At 38.9% G+C, this 24782-nt stretch overlaps 2 long non-coding RNA genes across 4 annotated transcripts in view; one reads left to right on the top strand and one right to left on the bottom strand.

The window, feature by feature from the left end:
* LOC122557509 (uncharacterized) overlaps positions 1 to 24782 on the top strand; it is an 80903-nt gene that overhangs the window by 30072 nt on the left and 26049 nt on the right. The gene's annotated exons all lie outside the window — the stretch shown is intronic.
* The window catches only part of LOC122557316 (uncharacterized), a 67207-nt gene continuing 59248 nt past the window's right edge, over positions 16824 to 24782 (bottom strand). The window contains exons 6-7 of the long non-coding RNA XR_015758637.1: positions 22491 to 22691; positions 16824 to 18161 (exon numbers count right to left, since the gene is read on the bottom strand). This is a non-coding gene — a long non-coding RNA (uncharacterized LOC122557316). The remainder of the gene's footprint in view (positions 18162 to 22490; positions 22692 to 24782) is intronic.

Raw genomic sequence — 24782 nt, 5'->3', positions numbered from 1 at the left:
GTTTCCAGTCTGCCGGTTGTTCTGCTCTGCTCCCAGTCTTCTAATCCGCTAGCTGCTGAGTTCCAACTTGGGTTTTCAGAACTACCATAATTTGTTGTTTTTTTTTATTCATTTAGAGATCAATTGGGCTTCTGCTAATGACATGGTATGAATTTTGACAGGCATGAATTTCAGCCCCTCAAAAGCAGTAGCCATGTAATAGTCAACCCCATAAATTTAACCTTACAAATAGTCAAAAACATTTGATTATTATTCAAGTATACATGGTACCCATGGATGATATCAACAAAGGAGAAAAATATAATGGGATGGAGGAGCAGCTGTCTGCTTGATACTTCTGCTGCTGCATAAAAGGACTAACAATAGCTCTGGAAGAAGCTGGGCATGGAATGAGTACAGCGTTGCCAATGTCAAAGACTCTCTTAATTGCTCCAGTATCTTCCTGCATCCTCTGAATGCCAGGCACGATTGTATCAGGTAAATCTTCATTCTGAAGGAAAACGATATCTGATTAGCACAAAAGGCAGACAGAAGGATAAATGTGACTTTGAGAGAAGGCTGAGGGAGTAATCATTGGCTTGGGATCAAGATTGAAATTCTGATTGCGGCATGAATTTCAGAGAGACATGCTGAGCGAGCACAGGGGGAATACCACTATTCCTCCCAACTCACAGAACATTAAGACTTTAACTTAAAGCTTTAGCTGCTTTGAGTGGTATTGTGAAAACTATAGAATAGATTAAGTGAGGAGTAACTTTCATAACACATTATTGTGGGTTGGGTGGTGTAGTGGGTTTGAACACAAAACTTTCATTTCTGGGGTTTGCATTTAAATCCAAACTAGGTGAATAACCCTTTGTTGTGTTTCAATCATATAATATGAAATGACCTTCATGTTTTCCATCTAGTTCCAAATATAAATTGACTCATAAACTAAAAGTGCCAGGAAACAAACTTTTTTTCGAGAGTTAAATTCGAAGTCTAATGACTGATGGAACATTCCAAATCAAATAGAAAATTGGCAGATATGTAAAGATGATGTAGAGCTACATTTCTAACTGTCTATTAATCATACACGTCTTGTTATTCATCTGAGCTCTGAAGTTAGTCAGTTATGACACAGATTAGTTAAAAACCTAGTTTGAGTCATAATTTTATTGTTCAAATAAAAATCAAAACCACCAGACAATGATGAAGTGCAGAGAGCCACCAAAAATCAAGGTGATTTGCTGGTTTTACTGACATTGTGCTAAGCAAGGAATTGGTTTCTCAACAGCTTGCTCCATAGTTATAATGGACTGAGTTTGTGCCAGGTAGGAGGTGGCATAATAATGGTAACTTGCATTTATATAGCACTTTCTATGTAAAAAACAAATCCCAAGACATTTCTCAGAAGCACCTCAAAATGTAAATTGGCACAAAGCCATGCAAGATGATATTGTGGCAGGTGGCCAAAGTCATGGTCCACGAGCTGGAGTAACATAAAAGAGGAAAGAAACAAATATGAAAACGTTTAAGAAAAGAATTCCAAGAATTAGGGTACAGGCGGCTAAAAGCATGATGACCAGTCGTGTTGTAAGAAATCAGGAAATTCAAGAGGCCAGAATTGGAGGAAGAGTAATAGAGTCAGAGTCATACAGCTTGGAAATACATCCTTTGGTCCATGTTCCCAAACTAAAGTGGTCCTGCCTGCTTGCATTTGGCCCATATCCCTCCAAATCTGTCCTATTCATGAACTTATCCAAATGTCTTTTAAACATTGTAACCGTACCTGCACCCATTTTCTCTGGCAGTTCATTCCTCACAAGAGTTCATTCCTTACTTCTTCTGTGTAAAAAGAAGTTGCTCGTCATGTCCTTTTTAAATCTTTCTTCTCTCACCTTAGTTTTGAACTCCCCACCTTAGGGAAAAGACCTTCACTATTCACCTTATCTCTGCTTCTAGTGATTTTGAATAGAATAAAATAGTATTTATTTTCATGTGCACTCAAATACAGAAGCATGGGAGTACAGTGAAAAGTTTTACAATGTCGCCTGTTGTGATGCCATCTTAGGTAAAAGTACCTATGTACTAATCTTAGATACAAAATAAGACTATAAAGAAAAGCAGCTTCCAGTATTTAAACAATAAGTTAGACATAAGACATAGTCAAAGGATTGACATTACAGTCTGTTAAAAAGAAATTTCAAAGAGAACATTACATTGCAGCTACTTCCACACATGATCTATAAACCACTATAGTCATCCCTCAACCTCTGACATTCCAGTGAAAAAAGTCCCAGACTATCCAGCCTCTCTTTATAACTCAACCCTCCATTCCTGACAATATCCTGGTAAATCTTTTCTGAACCTTCTCCAGTTTAATAGCTTCTTTCCTACAACAGGGCGACTAACACTGCACACAGTACTCCAGAACAGGCCTCACCAATGTCCTGAATAACCTCAACATGACATCCCAAAGCCTATACTTAAAGGTCTGAACAATGAAAGAATGAAGGCAAATGTGTCAAACACCTTCTTAATCACCACATCCAACTGTGACGCAAATTTCAAAGAATTACATCAGAAATGGGAAGAAACAAAGCTTTGGAAAGATCTGAAAATCAGTATGAGGTTTTCAAAATTGAGGCATCAATTAGGCAGCAGTTAATATAATTCAGAAGCACAAGAGTAATGGGTGAAAAGGACTTAGGTCAAGTTTTGAATGACCTCCAGCCTATGGTGTTAGAATGCGAGAGGCCACCAGTGGGAGATAGCAATGCCATGGCTGAGGGTTTTAGGAGGAGAAGAATTGATGCAGAGATGGATCAGCTGGTGTAGGGATGAAAGTAAGTGGTCTTAGTGATGGCAGGGACCCTTCTATATGTCTGTCATTCTGGCTTCAATAGGATAAGACAAGACTATCCACATTAAATTGTTCAAATATGTTATTGGATAAAATGACACAAGAACAGCTTGTTCAAAAAATTATTTAATAGTGATAAAAATGAGTTTACATCCCCAAGCATGTTCCCTTGTTCATTAAGAATCTATTTATCTCAGCATTGAATATATTCAGTGACTTTACCTCCATTATTCCAAAGGGGAAGGGAGTTCCACAGACTCATGAGCATCTGAAAGAAACTGTTTCTCCTCAACCCCATTTTAAATGGAAGACCCTTGTTTAAAAGGTTTAGCCTTAGTTCTTGTCTCTCTCACAAGAGGAAATATAGGTAATGAATCTATATAATTCATTGCCACAGAAAGCTAAGGAAGCCATGTCATTGAGTGTATTCAAGATGGAGATTGATAGTTTGTTGATTATTAAGAGGATCAAGGGTTACAGGGAGAAGAATTGGGTTGCAAAGCAAATCAGCCATGATCAAATGCTAAAACTGACTCGATGGGCTAACCTACCTAATTCTGCCTCTTATATCTTATGGTCTTATGCTCTCTGGGCAGTAATCTGGTTAATTTTCCTCAGAATCATATATGTCTTTAATAAGATCACCTCTTATACTTCTAAACTCCAATGGATACAGATACAGTCTGTCCAACCTCTCCTTAAATGATAACCTCCTCAGGGCATGTGCTGGTCAAGTGAATCTTCACTGAACTGTATCTAATGCAATTATTTACTTTCTTAAATAAGGAGACCAAAAACGTACATTGTACTCTTGATGTGGTCTTCGCAATATCCTGTACAACTGTAACAAAGTATCTTGACTTTATATTCACTCTCTTTGAAATAAATAATAATTTACCATATCCCTTCCTAAATATTTGCTGTACTTACATGCTAACCTTTCATGATGGATGTACCAGGTCACCTAGATCCATCTGCACTTCCAGGTTCTGCAATCTCTCCCATTTAAGTAATATGCTGCTTTTCTATTCTTACTGCCAAAGTTGACAGGTTCACACTTTACCAAATTATACTCTACTTGCCAAAAATATACTCGTTCACTGAAACTATATCTATTTTCAAAATCCTTATGTTCCCTCACAATTTACTTCCTTGCCTAACTTTGAGTCATCAGCAAATTTGGCTCCTTTTATCCAAATAATTGAGACAGATTGTAGAAACTTGAGGTCCCAGCACTGATTCCTTTGGCACTCCACTTGTGAATGTCCTATCAATCCAAAACTGACCCATTTACGCTGACTCTGTTTGCAGTTAGAAATAGCCTTCATTTTCACCTGCGCTCAATGAGTGCTGTGAAAAATTTGTAATGTAGCCTCTTGGCATCATCTTAGGTACAGATACTTTAAGTATTGTTAGAGAGTAAAAAAGAAGGTAAGCATGGAAATAGAGTTTTAAAAATCTAGAATGATAAGAAGAAGTGAATATAAAGTACTGAAGTTCTCATCCTTTTCCAGCGTGAGTCCATGCTCGCTGGCTTCAGATCACGAGGTAACCCTACCTCCACATGCTGGCCTCTATCCAGGACTCACTGTGCTGCTGCTCCTGGACCTGGTCCATGCTCGTTCTGCCTCCACTTTGGGGCTTGGCCCACGTGTTCTGCTGACACTCTGCCTCCAGCCCATTGTTGCTCCACAGCCACTGAAAAATCCTCGATCCATGCTGAAATACTGACTAATATACCAAAATAAGAGCTTTTATTTTGTGTAGTGACTTTTGATGTTGCCCTTGCATTGTCAGTTTTTTAAAATACTTACTGATAGTATAAATGTAAGTATATCTATCAGTTCCCATTTATCTACAGTAAATTTAACTTTCTCAAAGAACTGTAGTGGGTGGTTAAACATTATTTCCCCTTTATAAAACCATGTTGATTATCTTGAATTTATTTAAGTGGCCTGGTATAACACTTTTCATAATAACTATTAATTTTTTCCGATGGCATAACTTAAGATAATCGGCTCAGTTTCCTTGTCAACCTTCTCAATCTGTCTGCTACCTCTGACAAGGTTGAGTACATGATCATACTCCATCCAGCAAGATGGGATGCAATCCCTATTTCTTCCTTTCTAACTAATCATAGCCAGTGCACCATTTGGAATGGAATCTCTCCCTGCTCCTGCATTGTTACCTCTGATGATCTCCAATGATCTATTCTTATCTCTGTTCTATTTCTCATTTAAATGCTGACCAACCATTGTGCAGTGTCCAAAGGAAAGCCCAAGAGTAGATAGTTAATGATTTTCCACTCTCTGGAAGGGTGTCATGATCTTGTCTACTACCTCAAATTCACTCTAGTTCTGCCACTCAATGAAATCATCTGAAACTTTAGAATTGATTTTCACAAGTACATTAATGACACCCAACTTTACTTCTTCTTCATCTCTCAGTCCCCCCATTGTTGCTGGATTGATAGACTGCTTATTTGTAACCCAGTGCTTGATTAGTACCACCATTTCTGGATTACCTTCCTGATACTTCATTGTTGCTACACCTCACTTTCCACAGTTAAGACCAGAAGACATAGGAGTGAAAGTAAGGCCATTCGGCCCATCAAGTCCACCCCTCATTCAATCATGGCTATCCCCATAGTCCTTAATTCCTTGTGAGATCAAGAATTTATCAATCTCTGCCTTGAAGACATTTAAGGTCCTGGTCTCAACTGCGTTCTGTGGCAATGAATTCCACAGGCCCACCACTCTCTGGCTGAAGAAATGTCTCATTTCCATTCTAAATTGACCTCCTCTAATTCTAAGGCTGTGCCCACAGGTCCTAGTATCCCCACCTAATGGAAACAAATTCTCAGTGTCCACCCTTTCTAGGCCATGCATTATCTTGTACATTTCTATTAAATCTCCCCTCAGTCTTCTAAACGCTAATGAATACAATCCAAGGATACTCAGTCGTTCATCATATGTTAGGCCTACCATTCCAGGGATCTTCCATGTGAATCTCTGCTGGACACGCTCCACGGTCAGTATGTCCTTCCTGAGGTGTGGGGGCCAAACTTGGACACAGTATTCTAAATGGAACCTAACTAGAGCTTTATAAAATCTCAATCGCTACATCGCTGCTTTTACATTCCAACCCTCTTGAGATAAATGACAACATTACAGAATCAACCTGCAAGTCAACCTTTAGAGAATCCAGGACTAGCACTCCCAGGTCCCTTTGTACTTCAGTTTTATGAATTTTCTCACCATTTAGAAAATAGTCCTTGCCTGTGTTCTTTTTTCCAAAGTGCAAGACCTCACATTTGCCCGAATTAAAGTTCATCAGCCATTTCTTGGACCATTCTCCTAAACTGTCTAAATCTTTCTGCAGCCTCCTCACCTCCTCAGAACTACCTGCCTGTCCACCTAACTTGATATTGTCACTGAACTTCACCAGAATGCCTCCAGTCTCTTCATCCAGATCATTAATATGTAAAGTCAACAGCTGCAGCTCCAACACTGAATCCTGCAGGACACCACTTGTCACCTGCTGCCATTCCAAAAAAGAACCTTTTATCCCAACTCTCTGCCTTCTGTCAGATAGCCAATCTTCAATCCATGCCAGTAGCTCACCTTGAACACCATGGGCCTTCATCTTACTCAGCAGCCTCCCATGAGACACCTTATCGAAGGCCTTTTGGAAGTCTAGGTAGATAACATTCACTGGGTTTCCCTGGTCTAACCTACTTGTTACCTCTTTAAAGAATTCTAACAGGTTTGTCAGGCACAACCTCCCCTTACTAAACCCATGCTGACTTGTTCTAATCACACCCTGCACTTCCAAGAATTTAGAAATCTCATCCTTAACAATAGATTCAAGAACTTTACCTACAACCGAGGTTAGGTTAATTGGCCCATAATTTTCCATCTTTTGTCTTGATCCTTTCCTGAACACGACGGTTACAACACCGATTTTCCAATCATCTGGGACTTTCCCTGACTCCAGTGATTTTTGAAAGATTGCAACCAATGCCTCAGCTATTTATTCAGTCACACCTCTCAAAACTCTAGGATGTAGCCCATCCAGGCACTTTCCCAACACTTTCTCTTTTGTAATGGCTACCATACTCAACTGTGCCCCTTGACTCTCCTTAATTTATGGGATATTACACATGTCTTCCACTGTGAAGACTGACACAAAGTATTTATTAAGTCCTTCAGCTATTTCCTTATCTCCCAGCAATAGCCTTCCTGTATCAATTTGGAGTAATCCAATTTCTACTTTTGCCTCTTGTTTGTTTCTTATGTATTGAAACAAACTTTTACTATCATTTCTAATATTACTGGCGAGCTTACCTTCATATTTGATCCTCTCCTTCCTTATTTCTCTCTTTGTTATCCTCTGTTTGTTTTTGTAGTCTTCCCAATCTTCTGATCTCCCAGTGCTCATGGCTACTTTATGGGCTCTCTCTTTTTCTATGATACAGTCAATTTTCATCAGGTCCTCTCTCATGCCCCTGTAATTTAACTGTAACACCAGTACATCCAATTTTGCCTTCTTTCAAACTGTAGACTGAACTCTACCATATTATGATCGCTGCCTCCTAAATGTTCCCTTACTTTAAGTTTAAACACTCCTTAAAACCTACTTCATTGACCATATTTTGGGTCATGTGACCTTATATCTTATTATAGTTCAGTGTTATAATTTGTTTCATGTTGCTGCCGTGAATTACCTTGGGATATTTTATGAAAGGTTGCATATGAATACATTGTTCTTCTGTCAAAGTTCAGCAATCTTTTATGATTTAGGTTTTATGCCCACATGAAGAGTTTGGGTTCAAGACAGACTCATCAAGAAGAACGCAACTTCATGAAGTATCTTCAGGCTCAGTCTTGTGTAGAATGTTATTTATTGCATCGCAACACTATGCATTTATATATAAAATTATGCATGGTAAATTGAAACGTACCAGACTATAATCTTATTGTTACATCACCATAAGTCTATTTCCTGAAATATATCGATCGTACGTTGTTGATCTAGCTAACTAACTCTATCAACATTGTGCCATTAATACCATGACATCATTAGAAGATTGCTCCAGGATCTAAAACACCTTTCACAATAAGAACAGATCTCCTATAAGAAAGGGAAAACTACAACTACATTGTTCATTGATTTGAACCATCTCACCAGTAAGCTCTTCATTCCATGATTCCATTAAGACACAACCAATTTTTAGTAAAATTCATCCTTAAGTTTAATTTCAGAGAGTTCATGAATCTTTTCTTTTCGTGATCTCCAGCAAATTGTCTCATATAATTCTCTACTACTCACCTCTTTCTGTATGTACCTCAACTCTATGGTGTCACACACAAACACATTACCATATCTCACCGGCAGTGGAAGTACTTGTCACTGCTGGGGTCTTCAGGGATTGGTGAAGCCAGCACCATATTTAAACTTCACCTCTGTACTAGCGCAAACACTGCACACTAGAAACAACTCTTCATAGTTGTAGTGTGAGAAGAATTGCCCCAGAAATGGCTAACAGAGATAAATTGACAGACTAGTTTTATGACTAAGACCTGTAAGTCCTGGTGGGTGGGCCAAGAAGAGGAGGACCATCCAATGGAAACGCTACACCATAAGGGGAAAACCAAAAGTTATGTGACTCTACAACAAAATGATATAAGCTCTGCAGTCCTGCCACATCCAGTTGTAATTAGTGGTGGGTAATTAAACAATTAACTGGAAGAGGCTGTGCCAAAAATATCCTCATCCTCAATGATGGAGGAGCCTATCATATCAATACAAAAGACAAAGCTGAAATATTTATAATCATTTTCAATAAGAGTCACCCAGTGGATGATTGATCTTGGCCTCCTCTTGAGATTCCCAGAATTACAAATGCCAGTCTACAGCTAACTTGGTTCATGGATTGAAAGGCCTGTCTACAGAAAGACCAGAGGTAGAATGATGCCATGAACTATAATGTGACATCAGTGTAGTAAAGCAACTAATATATGAGTAATATCGGTGGAGGAGTGATGGTGATAAGTTGGAGGGGAGGGTGGAGTGGACAGGTGGGGGAAAAAAAATGGACAGGTAGGTCAGTTCAAGAAAGCATAGAGTTGGGTTAAGGAAGCACATTCAGTGTGACAACCTGTAACTAGTAGAGTGTGACAAGGAACAGTAATGGGGCCAAAATTGTTTACAATATACATTTATAACTTAGATGAGGGAAGTGAATGTACTATAACTAGGTTTGCAGATGACATAAAAATAGGTGGGAAGGCAGTGGCAAGGAAGTTGCAAAGTGTCTACTGAGAGAAATGGACAGATTAAGGGAGTGGGCAAAAACCTGGCAGGTAAAATGAAAATGTGGTAAAATGAGGTTATGCAGTTTGGCAAGAAGAATAGAGAAGCTGAATATAACTTAAATGGAGAAAGGTTGCAGAAGGTCTGCATCTCAGGGATTTGTGGTTCTTGCACATAAATCACAAAAAAGCAACATACAAGTTCAGCAGTTAATAGGGAAGGCAAACAGAATGTTGCCCTTAATTGCAATAGGAAAGATATATTAAAATAGGAAAGTTTCGCTAATATTATGCAAGGCATTAGTTAGACAATACACTGACCACTATGAACAGTTTTTGTCCCGTTATCTAAGGAAAGGTATTTTGGCATCGGACCAATTCAGGGAGGGTTCACTATATTGATCACAGGCATGAAAGGATGTTCTTCTGAAGAGACTTATAATAAGTTGGGCCTGTACTGAACGGAATTCAGAAGAATGACAGACTACTTTCTGAAACATATAAGATTCAGAGGGGACTGGACAGGGTAAATACTGAGAGGTTGGTTCCCTCGTGAGATAGTCTAGTACCAGAGGGCATGAAAGATCGCCCAAATTAGACAGACATGAAGAGCAATTTCTTCTGTCAGAGGATAGAAAATCTGTGGAATGTTTTACCACAGGGGGCTATGGAGGTTAAGTCATTAAGCATATTCAAAGCTGAGATAGACAACTTTTGCTAAGGGAATCAACAGTTATGGCATTAAGTTGTGACGCGGAGTTGAGTACAATCAGATTAACATCTGCAGTCCTCACTTTCTACCACTATCAGATTAATCATGATTTCATTGAATAACAGAGCAGATTCAAGAAGCGAAATGGCCTAATTCTGCTCTTATATTTAATGGTATTTTGAATTTACAACTCTTTCATAATGATATCAAGAAATGACTTAATGCAGTGGAAACTGTAAAACCCATCAGACTTGACAACATTCCACCAATAATACAGAAAATTTGCTCTCCAGTTTAACTATGGACCTAAATATGCTGTTCTAGTATAAGTACAACACAGACACGTATTCACCAAAATGGAAAATTTTCCAGCTATGTAGACCAGAAAAGATAGGACAAATCCAATGTTGCCAATTAACACCTAATGAAGGGCTTTTGCCCGAAACGTCGATTTTGAAGCTCCTAGGATGCTGCCTGAACTTCTGTCCTCTTCCAACACCACAAATCCAGAATCTGGTTTCCAGCACCTGCAGTCATTGTTTTTAACACCTAATCAGCCTACTCGTAATCAATGGAATTTAAGAGTATTATAAACTAATGTTTATTTCGCAATCACCTGGTCACCATTGCTAACTTTGGGTTGGAAAGGCCATTCAGCTCTGTTCCAAGTTTGCCTTAGTACAAACATGATCAAAAGACTTGAATTCCAGAAAGAAGGAGCTGCATTTTATAATTATGACTGGTATTCGTTCTCCAAAACAAAAGTCGATGATTTTCCCAGTACCAATTAGCCAGGTCACCTAATGACTATTTAACAAATGTTGACCTTTAATTGACTCAGGTTGTTCTTACACCCGTATGAGAGTGAAGGACTCACCTATAAAAATTGCTAACCAGAGGGTCATGCACTTTCTTGTGCTAGCAGTGCCAATGCAAGCATGGCCACTGCAGTGAAGCCTGCACTGACCCTGTGAGGCTTCCAATGTGTATGGGATGTCTGTAAAGGAGATAACCCTCCCCCTAGCTTTGCCACAGGTTAACCAAAGCCTCCTTCACTGTTGATGAAACTGCAACAGGTCTAGTTGGTGGGAAACATGGAGCCATGACATTCAATATTTACACTCTTCCCCATCTCCTCACCCCCAAATGCCAATGGGGACATGTAACATTATGACAAAGTTGAGCATGACTGTGCTTGACCTCATTGCATCAGTGTAGCATCAAAGAGATTGCAAAATGGGAATCCAAGGGAAATCTCTTTCTTAGTGTTGTTCATTCCTAGCACAAAAGAAAATGGTTGTGGTGTTGCTCGCTAATCATCCTAGCTCCAAATATTGCTGCAGAATTCCCTCAAGGCAGTGTCTTACATTCAAACATTTACTGCTACTTTATCAATAACCTCTTTTCCAACATAAAATTTATTGCATCATGAGTTCCAAGATTTTGTCTCAGTGATAGTAATACAGTTCCAGGTCAGGCTGGCATATGGTTTGAAGGGGGAATTGCTAATGGTGGTGTTCCCATATTTCTTGTCCTTCTAAGTTTGGAGACATCCAGGGATTGGAAGGTACTGTTGAAGGATCCTTGGCAAGGTGCTGCTGTGCATCTTCTGGATGGTGCACACTGCTATCGTTGTGAGCTGACAGTGGAAGGGCTGAAGAATTAAGGTGGTGGAAAGTGTGCCAATCAAGCCTGCTGTTTTGTCCGAGATGTGCAAAGTGTCATGAATATTGTTGGAATTGTACCCATTCAAGAAAGTGGGGGTGTATTATTGGACTCTTGAATTGTGCCATGTTGATAGTGGATAGACTCTGGTGAGTCAGGAGGTGAGCTACTCACCACAAAATTCCAAGCCATGATATTCTATGGCTTCTCCTCGCCCCACAAGATTATTGACCACTGGGGATTTGAATTTGGTAAATGCTGTTGAATGTCTAATAGCAATGGCTAGATTCTCTGTTGAAGATGGCCATTTGCTAGCATTTTGGCAGCACACATTTTTCCTGTCACTTGTCAGCCCTGACATGAATACTATCTATAATTTGCTGCAATCAGTCATGCAATTTTTCAATATCTAAAGATTTGCAATTGACACGGAACTCTGAGCAATCTATGCACCATTGTGTCTATGCGTATGCTATAATTCCTGGTAACTCTCCTGCAAAATTGTAATGTGTAGGATTACACATGAAATATGGCCAGCGGGCTGAAATATTTCTGCCATCTGTAGAGTAATCAGATATCAGCAAAATATATAATAATGGTGATATATAATAATGTAATCAGTGTTACAAAATTATGTAGCGAGAACCGGAAAGGGCCAGAAGCTGTATTCAGGTTTTGAGTGAATGTATGTATCTACAATGCTGTAAATGATAGTTTCTGACAGAAAATGCCTTGAATTCAACTGAAGCAGTTCTTAATTACAAAGAGATCTTAATCAATTAGGTAAATGGGTTGAGGAGTGGCACATGGAGTTAAATTTGGATAAATGCGAGGTATTGCATTTTGGTAAAACAAACAAGGGCAGGATTTATACAGTTGGAAGTAAGGCTTTAGGTAGTGCTGTAGAACAGAGAGACCTAGGGGTTCAGAATCATAATTTTTCACAGATTGTGTCACATGTAAACAGGGTGGTTAGGAAGGCGTTTAGCATGCTTGTCCTCATTGCTCAGATGTTTTGAGTACAGGGGTTGGGATGTCACGTTGAGATTGTTTTTGACATTGATGAGGCCTCTTCTGGAGTATTGTGTCCAGTTATGTTTCCCTGTTATAGGAAGAATATTGTTAAGCTAGAGAGGGTTCACAGACAAACAAGGACACCACTTTGACTGGGACAACACACACATCCTAGAACAGGTGAAACAAAGACACACAAGAATTCTTAGAAGCGTGGCAATCTAACCAGAACTCCATCAATTAACACATTGATTTAGATCCTATCTACCCTCCCTTGAATAAAAACCCAGAAATGACATCACCCATCTTAAGAAACCAAGACCTATAAATAGAGAGGGGGGACATACCACCAGAGCTTCACCGGAGACTCTCACTGATGATGTTACTTATTATGGAGACGAAACATTTGAAAACAAACCTTGAAGCTCACTGAGTTTACTTACATACTTATCTTCAACCTGAGCTACAAATCTTCTCAAAAAAGGGTTCATAAAAAATTTGAAACTTTATTGCTGGAACAGCACAGCAGGTCAGGCAGCATCCAGGGAACAGGAGATTCGACGTTTCGGGCACAGGCCCTATTCCTGAAGAAGGGCCTGTGCCCGAAACGTCGAAGTCATTCCTGAAGAAGGGCCTGTGCCCGAAACGTCGAATCTCCTGTTCCCTGGATGCTGCCTGACCTGCTGTGCTGTTCCAGCAATAAAGTTTCAACTTTGATCTCCAGCATCTGCAGACCTCACTTTCCCTTCATAAAAAATTTACCAGGATATTGTTTGGAATGGACGGCTTGGATTATAAGGAGAGGCTGGATAGACATGGGACTTCTTTCACTGGAGCGTAGGAGGTTGAGGGGTGACCTTATAGAGATTTATAAAATCATGAGGACCACAGATAAGATAAATGGCAAGTCCCTTTGCATAGGGTGGGCAATTTCAAAACTAGAAGGTATATTTTTAAAGTGAGGGAAGACAGATTTAAGAAAGACATGGAGGCAACTTTTCTACAGAGAGTGGTTCATGTGTGGAATGAACTTCCAGAGGAAGTGATGAATGTGGGTACGGTTACAATGTTTAAAAGATATTTGAATAAGTACATGAATAAGAACTGCTTGGGAAGATATGGACTAAGCACAAACAGATGGGGTTAGTTTGGTCTGCATGGACTGGTTGGTCTGAAGGATCTGTTTCCATGCTATATGACTCCATGATTAGAGGTGAAACTTATGAAGAAACAGCATCCAAAGGGGATGGGGCAAAAGTGGATATACGGAGATAAGATACATAATCTTATAGAATTATGTACCTGGCTCAGAGAGTAAATCAACTGTTCCATGCCTATTATCCAATATTACAATGTTTCTTGGTACCAAAAGGTTGTTTCAGGGCAATGTCTGCTGCTTTGCAATAGAACCTGTGCACGTTTTTCCACTTAAAAACATGTATCTTGAAAATATCTTATCACAGATGGTTTGAAGATCATTTATGACTGGTAGATTTTACTATAAATAGAAATCAGCTCTAGCAAAAACATTCATTTCATGAAAGCATTATTTGAAAAGCTGAGGTGTGGGTCCTTTTCTGTTTATCTGATGGCCATGTTGGAAAACACATCTCATCAATATGTAAATTCCAGACCTAGTTTTGAAGATGGTTTAAAAAAAACATTTGACTAGCAAAGATTTAAGAAACCAGAAAGTTACTATCAATTCTGATCAATTTGAATCACATTGTTGCTGTTTATCAACCTATGCCGAGAGACGTCCAATTGCATTTTGACTCAGCTAAAAGTAGTCAATACATCAACTGTGCCTATGACTTGTTGATATTACTGAGTCATGATTTAAGTTTTTCATTGTGAGAGTGGCAGAACTCTCATTAAGCAACTGCAGTTAATGAATATTGGTAACTCCAAGAATTAGCTCATGCTTTTAGGCATTTACCTAAAAAGCCAACATCCGTGATTTGGACAGGCCCAGAACAACAGGTGTGCTATTAAAGAACTAGCTTCAGTAAGCTACACAAAGAGGTGGTGCAGCACAGATGGTGGTTAAAGTGAGACAGTTTTCAATATGCTTTATAACCAATCCTGATGCATGCTATTTTTGAGGTTGCATTATATCAGACAATGCAGTCATTGGACTTGGTCTGTCTTGACTTATTGGTATAATCTCTAGCAATTTTTGAGAATCTCTTTTTTGAAAGCTGGGGCAATAAGAAGGATGACTTTGAGAAGTGAAAGTCTGAAATATAATTTTGAAAATAACCATCATGAAATCACCAACATTTTTTTAAAAATTGACATCATTACTTTCAGAATTTCGTTTCCTGAAAATAGATTTCCTCGTGGGAAGATGTGCTGCCTCCAAAACTTTGGGTATTAAGATCAATCCTAAGCCCTTCAAATCTGCAAACTGCACAATACCAGATAATGCATTTACAACAATAATTTGTGTTGCCTTCATGTGTTTAATTTTCTTAGACACTTCCCAGAACCCGAATCCCATATAAATGGACACCAGAGACAAAGAAGGAAGTATTGTAAGTTTTAGGTGTGTGGGGTCATCCTAGAACAGAGGCAGGTGATGAGGCAAAAATATTTAAGCAAGGAATTCCAGAGACACCAAGCCAAAAGGTAGCCACCAATTATTGTACGTAATAATGGATGACACTCAAAGGAATGGAAAGTTTGGAACATTGTAGAGCTGGTCAAAATTTTAAAAAGGTTTAAAGGATTTAAATGTAAGGATAAGATTTATAGATTTGAAACTTAGTGCAAGGCCAGAGTGTACTTGGCTTTCCTTGATCATAAAGTCCTCTCTCCTATCTTACCCACCCCATAATTCAATAGCCACCTACAAACAGTCCCTCAGCTAGTCATTCTAATCATCTCAATTCCCAGACTCGAGCTGCCCACATTCTTGATGAAGACATGGACAAACCTTAGAAAACCCATCCCTGATTGGTGGCTTGCTTTCCACATAATCTTTACATAATATCACCATCTGACTGTCCATACTTGTGCTTGACTTCTAAGGCTGACCATGGCCCAAGGTTTAGACTGAAATGGTGCCAATCCCTGAAACTGAATTGAACAAAACACCTAATCGGCTGTGGAGAAGGTGAGGACTGCAGATGCTGGAGATCAGAGTCAAAAGTGGGGTGCTGAAATTCCTGATGAAGGGCTCTTGCCAGAAATGTTGATTCTCCTGCTCCTCGGATGCTGTCTGACTTGCTGTGCTTTTCCAGCACCACACTTTCAAACATAACTGACTGTGGCTAACCACCCCTTGTCTTGGACCAAAAATTGTTCAGACCTCAGGAATGACTGTGCCTGTATTTTCTGAATGACTGGAATCAGCCCTCGCCTCACTAAACATATCTTTAATTTCCCTTTTACACACCATCACGCCTTCAAGCACATGGAGTATATTTGCAATATAATCTGCACGCTAATACACCACCTCTTACAGCAAAGTGCCACCATGTCCTTTGTACCCTTCCTTTCCTGCTGACACTTCACCATGCCATTCAGAAGCTGCCCTGCCTTCTGCAGTAAGTAGCCACTCTGAGGCACTAGCTGCTTCCTTGCCTTCTGCAATTACCATCAGAAACAAAGGCTGGTGTATTGCTGTACTGCAGTTGGGTTCTGCGATGCTTCAGGGACACATTCTCCCTTGGTTCCCTCGTTTACACCTATGGCAGTTGTAGAGTTCACAGAGAAAGTGAAGAAAATAAACAATGACAGTGTTTCACTAGATACTACTGAAACAAAGAACTCACCTGTACTTGGGCCAAAGACCAAGTCAGCAGGTACACCCTTGGCTTTGAAGCATTGACCACCTCAGTTAGGAAACTGTGAACTGAGCTGTGTAATTAATGCATGCAGATAGACTTCTTGCCACTTAATGGAGAAAGTTAACTCATCTTCAGAGGAGTAAAGACTTAACTGCTAAAGTTTATGCTAACAGCAAGGATATGATTTTTGGACTCCTGCTCAAATAAGTGATTAAGTACTCATTTATTCACTATTATTTTCACCATCCTAGGGAGCAAAAAGTCTCTTGTTTATTAAATGTTTGGATGATTGAAACCTACCCAATTGACTTGCAGTATAAAACATCAATACTGCTATGAATTTGCCATTTGCAAGATTATCCAAGAACATAATCCCGGACTTTACTGTATTGGAAAATTCATCTTCTTTTATTTAATATACTCTGTTTACCATATTACTATGCAAGTGATCAGATGAAATGTTCTCTTTGTAGGTGTTTTCGTTTCAAGTGAGAAGATCACAGCTATAATGTATCAATGTGTCAAGTCAAATTTAATTGGAGGTCTACTCAGTTGCTGGACATTGCAACCAGCAGTGAAACATCATCAGCATTCACTGTGTATACAGCTGCCACAGAAGTTTTGCAGGATTTTAAGCAGCAATTCCTTGTTCCCACAGAACTTTTCAAATGGCTGCATCTAAAGCCAACTGTGGCAAATATAAATATCAAGCAAGTGTGGCTCATTTCAAGCAATCAAACTGAAAAACTGTCACTCAGGTGTCTATGTAAGCCAGAGGTATAACATTGATGATTTAATTTAATTGAAATCATATTCAGTATAGAAAATAAAGAGAGAAAGGAAGATGGGATTGAAAGAGATCAAAAAGGACAGAAAGAAGAAAAATTATATATTTTAAATCTTCAGTCACTTAATGACGGAATCAAGATCCAAACTCATTTAAATACATTTTCAAGGTCACAGAGTTTTGATAGTTAATCTAACTTAGCATACAGTTAGACATTTTCCTGAACCTGAATATATAGGCCTTTGATTCTGAGGCTCAGGTCTTGAATCTTAATAAAGGAAATTACAATGGTACACGGCACCAGTTGACTCTGATGGATTGGAAAATGTTGCTAAGAGGAATGACCGTGGATAGGCAATGGCAAACGTTCAAACAGCAAATAATAAACTACAAAAATTGCTTTTCCTGTTTGGTTCAAGAGTGCAAAGAGAACAGAGGCCAAACCATGGCTTACAAATCATAGAATCCCTACAGTGTGGAAACAGGCCATTTGGCCTAACAAGTCCCCACCAACCCTCTGAAGAGTATCCTACCCAGACCCATTCCCTGACCTTAGAATGCTACATTTTCCCTGACTAATGTGCACCTAACCTACACATTCATGAACACATGGCCAATTCACCTAACTTGCACATCTTTGGGCTATGGGAGGAAACTCATGCAGAATGTGCAAACTCCACACAGACAGGTATCTGAGGCTGGAATCGAACCCAGGTCCCTGGCACTGTGAGGCAGCAGGGCTAACCACTGAGCCACTGTGCCTCCCAAAGGAAGGCCTCTCAGTGATATGTGAGCCTGATCTCTTGGAGGCTTATGACGAGTCTCAGCTGGTCTCTCAACAGGCCTGGTCTGGACTCTTGATGGTATGTTGGCCCAATCTCTTAGCGGTTTGTGGCGGTGTCTTGGCTTGGCCTGCAATATGGATCCTGCCCATGTTCCCAAGACATAGGGAAAGATTGGAGAGATGGCGGCTTTCAGCAGCAGCAATGCTATCTGCAGCAATGGCATCAGGAAAGACAGCTGAGGTCTCCTAGAGAATTAGATAAAAGGAGGTCTCATCAAAGATTGTTAAACATTTAACTGATTCCTTTATTTTCCTTGTTTAAATTAAGAAAGACTTTAATGTTAACTTTTACCTTATTTCTTTATTTTTCTAATTTTTCTACAAAGTAATGCTTAACTTTTTAACTCTGTTTCTCTTCGTACTTTGTGCCAATGTTTTTTGTACCTCGATACCTTGGTATTAAGATGGTGCTTTGTGTGGCAACATTATACACTTTTCATTGTATTCCTGTACTTCTGTATTTCTGTACTTGAGATACACATGACAATAAAATCTAAGTCTAAAAGTTAGAGATAGTATTAAATGACAAAAAAGAGACATACAAATTGACAAGAAAAATGAAATAAACCTGAGCATCAGAAGCAGAGTCGAAATCAGTAAAGGGGGACAAAGAGATTGATTAAGAAGGGGAAAATGGAGAATGAAAATAAGCTAGTGGGGAACATAAAAATTGACTAGAAGTTTCTATTGGGATGTGAAGAGAAAAAGATTGATGAAAACTAGTGTAGGTTCTTTATAGTCAGAAATTAGGATATTTATAAGAAACACTTGAGAAACTACTTTATATTTAACTTCTGTCTTCACTAAGAAGAATATAAATAACAAACCAGAAATGATGACGAGCATGGGATTGAGTAAGAGGAAGGAACAAAAGCAAATCTGTATTAGCAAAGAAATGATGTTAGAGAAATTGATTGGATAGAAATCTACTAAATGACCAGGGCCTAATAAAACCCAAAGTACTTAAGGAAATGGTTCTCAAAATAGTGGATGCATTGACAGTCATCTTACAAGGCTCCTTAGACTCTGGAACACTCCCTACAGAATGAAGGGTAGCTAATATTACTCCGCTATTTAAAACAAAAGGAAGAAAGACAGAAAACAGAATTTTAGAGAAGTAAGTCTGACCTCAGTAGTAAGGATGATGCAAGAGTCTATTATTAAGGATTTTGAGCAAAGCACTTAAAAAGATTGGTTGAGTCAGACACAGTCAACATGGATTTACAAAGGGAAATCATGCTTTAACAAATCTAGTGGAATTGTTCAAGGATGTAACTAATAAAGTCAATCAAGGAGAGCCAGTGGTTGTGGTTTTGACAAAGTCCCACTTTTGTGATTAATGTATAAAATGAAAGTGCATGGGATTAAGGTTAGTGTTTTGAGATGGTTCAAAAGTTGATTAGCTGACAGGAAACAAGAGTAGACAAAAGGGGCTGGAAGAATACAGCAAGTCAGGCAGCATCAGGAAGTGGAGAAGTCAATGTTTTGGGTATAACCATTCTTCAGGATCAGATGTGGGGGTTGGGGGAACTACAGATAAAAGTGTGGGGGGTGTTGTTGGGGTGAGGAGAGTAGCAGAATGGCGAGGTAGTGAGAGGTGAACAGTAATGGGTACGACCTAGTTGGTCGATGGGAGGGATGAATCCGGTTGGTACCTGGAAGGAAGGGGTGCTTTGTAGAATGGAAGGGAGGCGATGCAGCTGGAAAGGGAGCTGGGGGTGGGTGGGAAGATTATTTGAAATTGAGAATGAGTTATACCCAAAACGTTGACTTCTCCACCCCCGATGCTGTCTGGCTTGCTGTGTTCTTCCAGCTTCCTGTTTGTCTACTTTTGATTCCAGCATCTGCAGATTTTTTTGTCCCTGTCAGGGAACAAGAGTAGGCATACATGGGTCCTTTTCTGAATGACAGGCAGTGGCAGATGGGGTATTGCAGGGATTGTTATGAGGACCCCAGCTATTCACAATGTCTGTTAAGAATTTAAATGAAGGAACTAAATGTAATATCGCAAAATTTCCAGATGACACAAACCGAGTGGAAGATTGAGGCAGAAGGAAGATGCAGAGATGTTGCAGAGTGATTTAGACAGGTTGAGTGAGTGGCAGATGCAGAATGATCTGAATAAGTATGGGGTTATCCACATTGATGGTAAAAATAGAAAGACAGATTATTATTTGCGCGGATGTAAATTGAGAAAAGAGAATGTTCAATGAGACTTGGTGTCCTAATGCACCAGTCACTGAAAGTAAACCCATTGGTGCAGCATGTGTGTTGACCTTCATACTGAGACAATTGATAAGGATGCATAACATATAACATTTTAACAGGACTAGACCTTAGATGCAAGACAGATATTCCTGATGGTGGTGGAGTCCAGATCCAGGGGTCATAGTTTAAGAATAATTGGTAAACCTTTTAGGACTGTGACAAGGAGAAATCTTTTCACCCAGAGAATGGTGGGCCTGTGGAATTCACCACCATAGAAAGTGATTGAGGCCAAAACATTGTGCTTTCAAGTAGAAAGTAAATATAATTCTGGTAGCTACAGGGATCAAAGGAGATGGGGGAGGGTGGGATTAGGATATTGAACTTGATGATCAGCCATGATCATAATGGATAGCAGAGCAGGCTCAGGGGGGTTGAATGGCCTACTCCTGCTCCTATCGTCTATGGTTCAATGTCTGTGGTTCTCACTTTTTCTCTTAATCAATAACTAGAGGGTACATACAGCAATTTGACAGCCCAGCATGTCAAATCTGCTGGTAAGATACTGACGCCGAGGTTTATGAAGGATTATGACAATTAGAACAGTAATTATTAATGATTCAATAGGCAATAACATGGAAGATATATTAGATATTAACTCCACAATCGTTATGCAAGCTGATCTCCTTACAATTATTTGTCAGAAAAAATGGACCATTCAATGTATTTACATACATAGTTTTCACCCCATATTGCCTTGTGACACATAAACTTCTCTTTGCTATTCAGATAAATAAACGACAAAGCCATGGAAGCTCACCAACTAGAATCTTTTTAAACATATCACAACTAAGCACACAGCACCGCAATTTATGATGATTCGCAGTATGTTTCAATCTTATGGTAAACAGTTAATCTTTTGAACTAGGAAGCGGATGCACTTTGCAGTCAGGTGCACATCTACAAATCATGAACTGTCAGCAAAATTGTGTGCTTGTGTATATAAAAAAAAAAGTAACTTACAAAGAACTAAAGGAATTCAAGATTTGCTAAATATATTGCAGACATGAAGTTAATTAGCAATGTAGGAATATTAGCTGTTGCTTCACTGTGCAAGAATGAGCAGGACAACACAATGACAGCAAATTCAGCAGCAGTGGTTACCACTTTTGTTAATCTATCATCAGGGTTTCAGATTCTGCTGAAATATGAGTTCTACCTTTATTATTATGGTAAATGGTTTAAGTATGTCAGCAGTTTTGGAGGTATCATCAATTTTGTATGCAATATGGAAAATACAAATACACATTTGGAAGATTTTACTTTTGTAAAAGACTTGTTTTTGCTCCTATAGCATGACCTGAAATGACAGTCTAACGTAAAACTCTGATGAAGTTTTAAACAAACGTTTTGCAGGTAATTAGGAAAAGGGTGTATGTGTCAAATGTATAATGCAATTGAGAATCAGATTCAATACAGAAGGTTCTTAAAGTTATAGGGTTAACAGAGCGAAAAGTTCAGTCAAGGATTAAAATAACAAATACGAGATGAAAAGAGAGAATAAGTAAAGAAACCAGCACCTAAAATAAAGGGGAAACCAAAAGTCTTCCACAGGTAACTAAGCAGTAAAATGCTGACAAAAAGAAGAATGTAGCTGAACAATGATCCAATAGGGGATATGAGCATGAAGGTGAGGGAGAATGGCTGAGGTACTAAATTATTGTTTTGAACCTTTTGTCCAGGGATCTATATCTTTCCAGTCTGGGGATTGGGTCACACTCATATTTCAAAAATTTGTTCACTGGATGATTGTGTCACTGGTTGGTCACTGGCTAGACCAACCATTATTGCCCATCCAGCAGTTAAGAGTTAATCACATTGATATAGGTCCAGAATCACACACAGGCCAGACCAGGAAAAGACAGCAGATTTCCTTCTCGAAATGATAATAATGAACCAGATAGATTTTCACAATAATCAGCAATTGTTACACTGTTGCTATTAGTAAAGTTTATTTTGTTCCATCAAGGTCTCCTCAGTCAATGTGTGGGAAGTGCAGAGAACAGGAAGAGTTAGTAGTTTGAGAGGGTGAAGTGGGTGAGAGGTTTAGCAGAACATGCAATAGTGAAAGTTGCATCCTCGGGTCTTGGTAAGATGTATGTCTAATGGCAGAATTAGAACGATATGTGACCCTGTAGCTGAAAGAAATGTGAGGTAGAAGAAAGAAATGGTGGCACTTACCATGTGAAATGCAAAAAGTCTTTGTCTGTGCTCCTGTGTTTTCTTTTTGACTAGTGATACAGCACTGACCTGGGCTAGACCTCTGTCCAGGCATGATGCGTATGGTGATCAACACTAGGATTAAGTATTGCGCTCCTCTCCACCAGCTTATCCAGTTATACCTCCAGGTTTCTGTCCACAAAGAAGGGAGGTAACTTGTTTCTTTGTTTGGGCCAATTTCTCAGTGATAATGAAGAAGCACCACAATGTTAAGTTTCTGGTTTGCATCATCTAAATTGATGGAAAGATTTTGGAAACAATAATTCAAGACAAAACAAAATCAGATTTATTACGACCAAATAAATCGATTTATGAAGAGCAAATCATGCTTAACTAAATTGAGCTTTTTGATGAGGTAACAGAGAAAGTATTTGATAAAGTGACACAACAACATACTTTTGGACAAAGAAGAATTGTTCCATAGAATAAAAGGCAAAGTTCATGGTGAAGCCATTATTTCCTTTAGTATAATGGGGTAAATGAGACATTTTAAAGTGACACAAAGAAAGAAGACTTTTGTGGTTACCCAGTGACAGAGTCCAAATATCAGGTGCAGATATCAATGCATCACAGGATTAAAGATTGATTGAATGATCATGAAACCACATGTAGTAAATTTGGTTACATCAGCTAAAGATGAAATAGGAGGAGGAATATTGGGACAGTGATCTCCAGAATGGCTAAGAAAAATATTACTCCAAAGTTTAATTACCTGGTAAATTTTCTAGATCAAAAAAACAACACAAGGTTTTTTAAAAAATACACGCTGAAAGGAATTTTGAGAAACAGAATGAGGAAAATAATGATGAAAATGTGCTACTCACTGTAATAAATAATAGCCTTGACATAGATACCTGTGACTGTAATGCAAGAATGGGTCAGGAGCTGTAATAAACATCTTTTGAATCTTTCAATCCCTCATTAATCACATCTACTTCATTTGACACAGGTGTTAACATAAGCATGATCACATCAGATACAAATATTCTGCAGAAATGCAAGTTGAACCATTATTTTAGATTACATTACAGTGTGGAAACAGCCCTTCGGCCCAACAAGTCCACACCGACCCGCCGAAGCGCAACCCATCCATACCCCTACATTTACCCCTTACCTAACACTATGGGCAATTTAGCATAGCCAATTCACCTGACCTGCACATCTTTGGATTGTGGGAGGAAACCGGAGCACCCGGAGGAAACCCACGCAGACACGGGGAGAACGTGCAAACTCCACACAGTCAGTCGCCTGAGGCGGGAAATGAACCCGGGTCTCAGGCGCTGTGAGGCAGCAGTGCTAACCACTGTGCTACCGTGCCGTTTACGATTAACAACAATGGCAATTTTAAAAAGGAGCCAAGATTTCAGTGGTAGATATTTGAAAACCACATTGAAGTTCAAGCGGGCAACAACCTCAAAAATATTTGGACAATTAACAGACCAATTTGAATGAATAGAGATCTTAAATTGAACAACCAAATAGCAGAACTACTTTCTTTCTAAGTACAATCTAAATTATTTCATGGTAGAAGACCTGTCTCTCTTTTAACACATACTTTTCAAATTCAAGTATTTCTAAAATGTCAAAGACCATTCACAACACAGAAACAAAGCTATTCTGAACAAAATACAACTTTTAAAACACTAAAAAGCAATTTTTACACTAACAAGGCTTACTTGCCTGCAGGGATCTCCTGATTCTGCCATTTTGTCTCTTTAATTCAGCACTAAAGCAGATAAAAGTCCTTGTGATGTTATCTTTCCTTATTTAGCACAAATATCATCTAGAGCCAGAAAACTGCTATTAAGAGTCTACATTTCTTAAAGGGACAGTTTCTAAAGTGATTAATGCCTGTTAAGAATCAGTAACAAAAAAAGAGAAACAGCAGCAGAAAGGTGCAGCTGAAAGGAAAGAACGGAAACCAGTAAAAGAAACAGATTAACATTGCATATTACTTTTGTCATTCAACAAAAAGGAAGGCAAACAATTAATTATGGATTGCACAGCTAATGATACATTTATTGAATTACATATATTCAAAGACTGTACATCATTTCATTTTCCAAATCAAGCAATATATGATCGTTATAAAAAAGAGTTCTGAATATTTTGCTTCCTGATTGATTGATTGAATATTTTCCTTCCTATCAGTTAGGATGCTAAATAGGAAGGCCTTTGTAGAATTAAAATATCTGGTGTTTCTGTGAATGATCAAAAGTTAATTTGAAGACCAGAATGAGGTAAGAATTAACTTTAGGATTAACAGGCTCCAATGTATGTCATACAGTCAGCAATCCCAGATGACTATTGGCATGTCTGTTG

This window comes from Chiloscyllium plagiosum, unplaced genomic scaffold, assembly GCF_037043375.1.
Source record: "Chiloscyllium plagiosum isolate Xiang-an unplaced genomic scaffold, Cpla_swu_hap1 HiC_scaffold_11, whole genome shotgun sequence".
Taxonomy (NCBI): Eukaryota; Metazoa; Chordata; class Chondrichthyes; order Orectolobiformes; family Hemiscylliidae; genus Chiloscyllium; species Chiloscyllium plagiosum.
The sequence above is the reverse complement of the archived record's forward strand: the minus strand, read 5'-3'. Positions and strand labels throughout refer to the sequence as shown.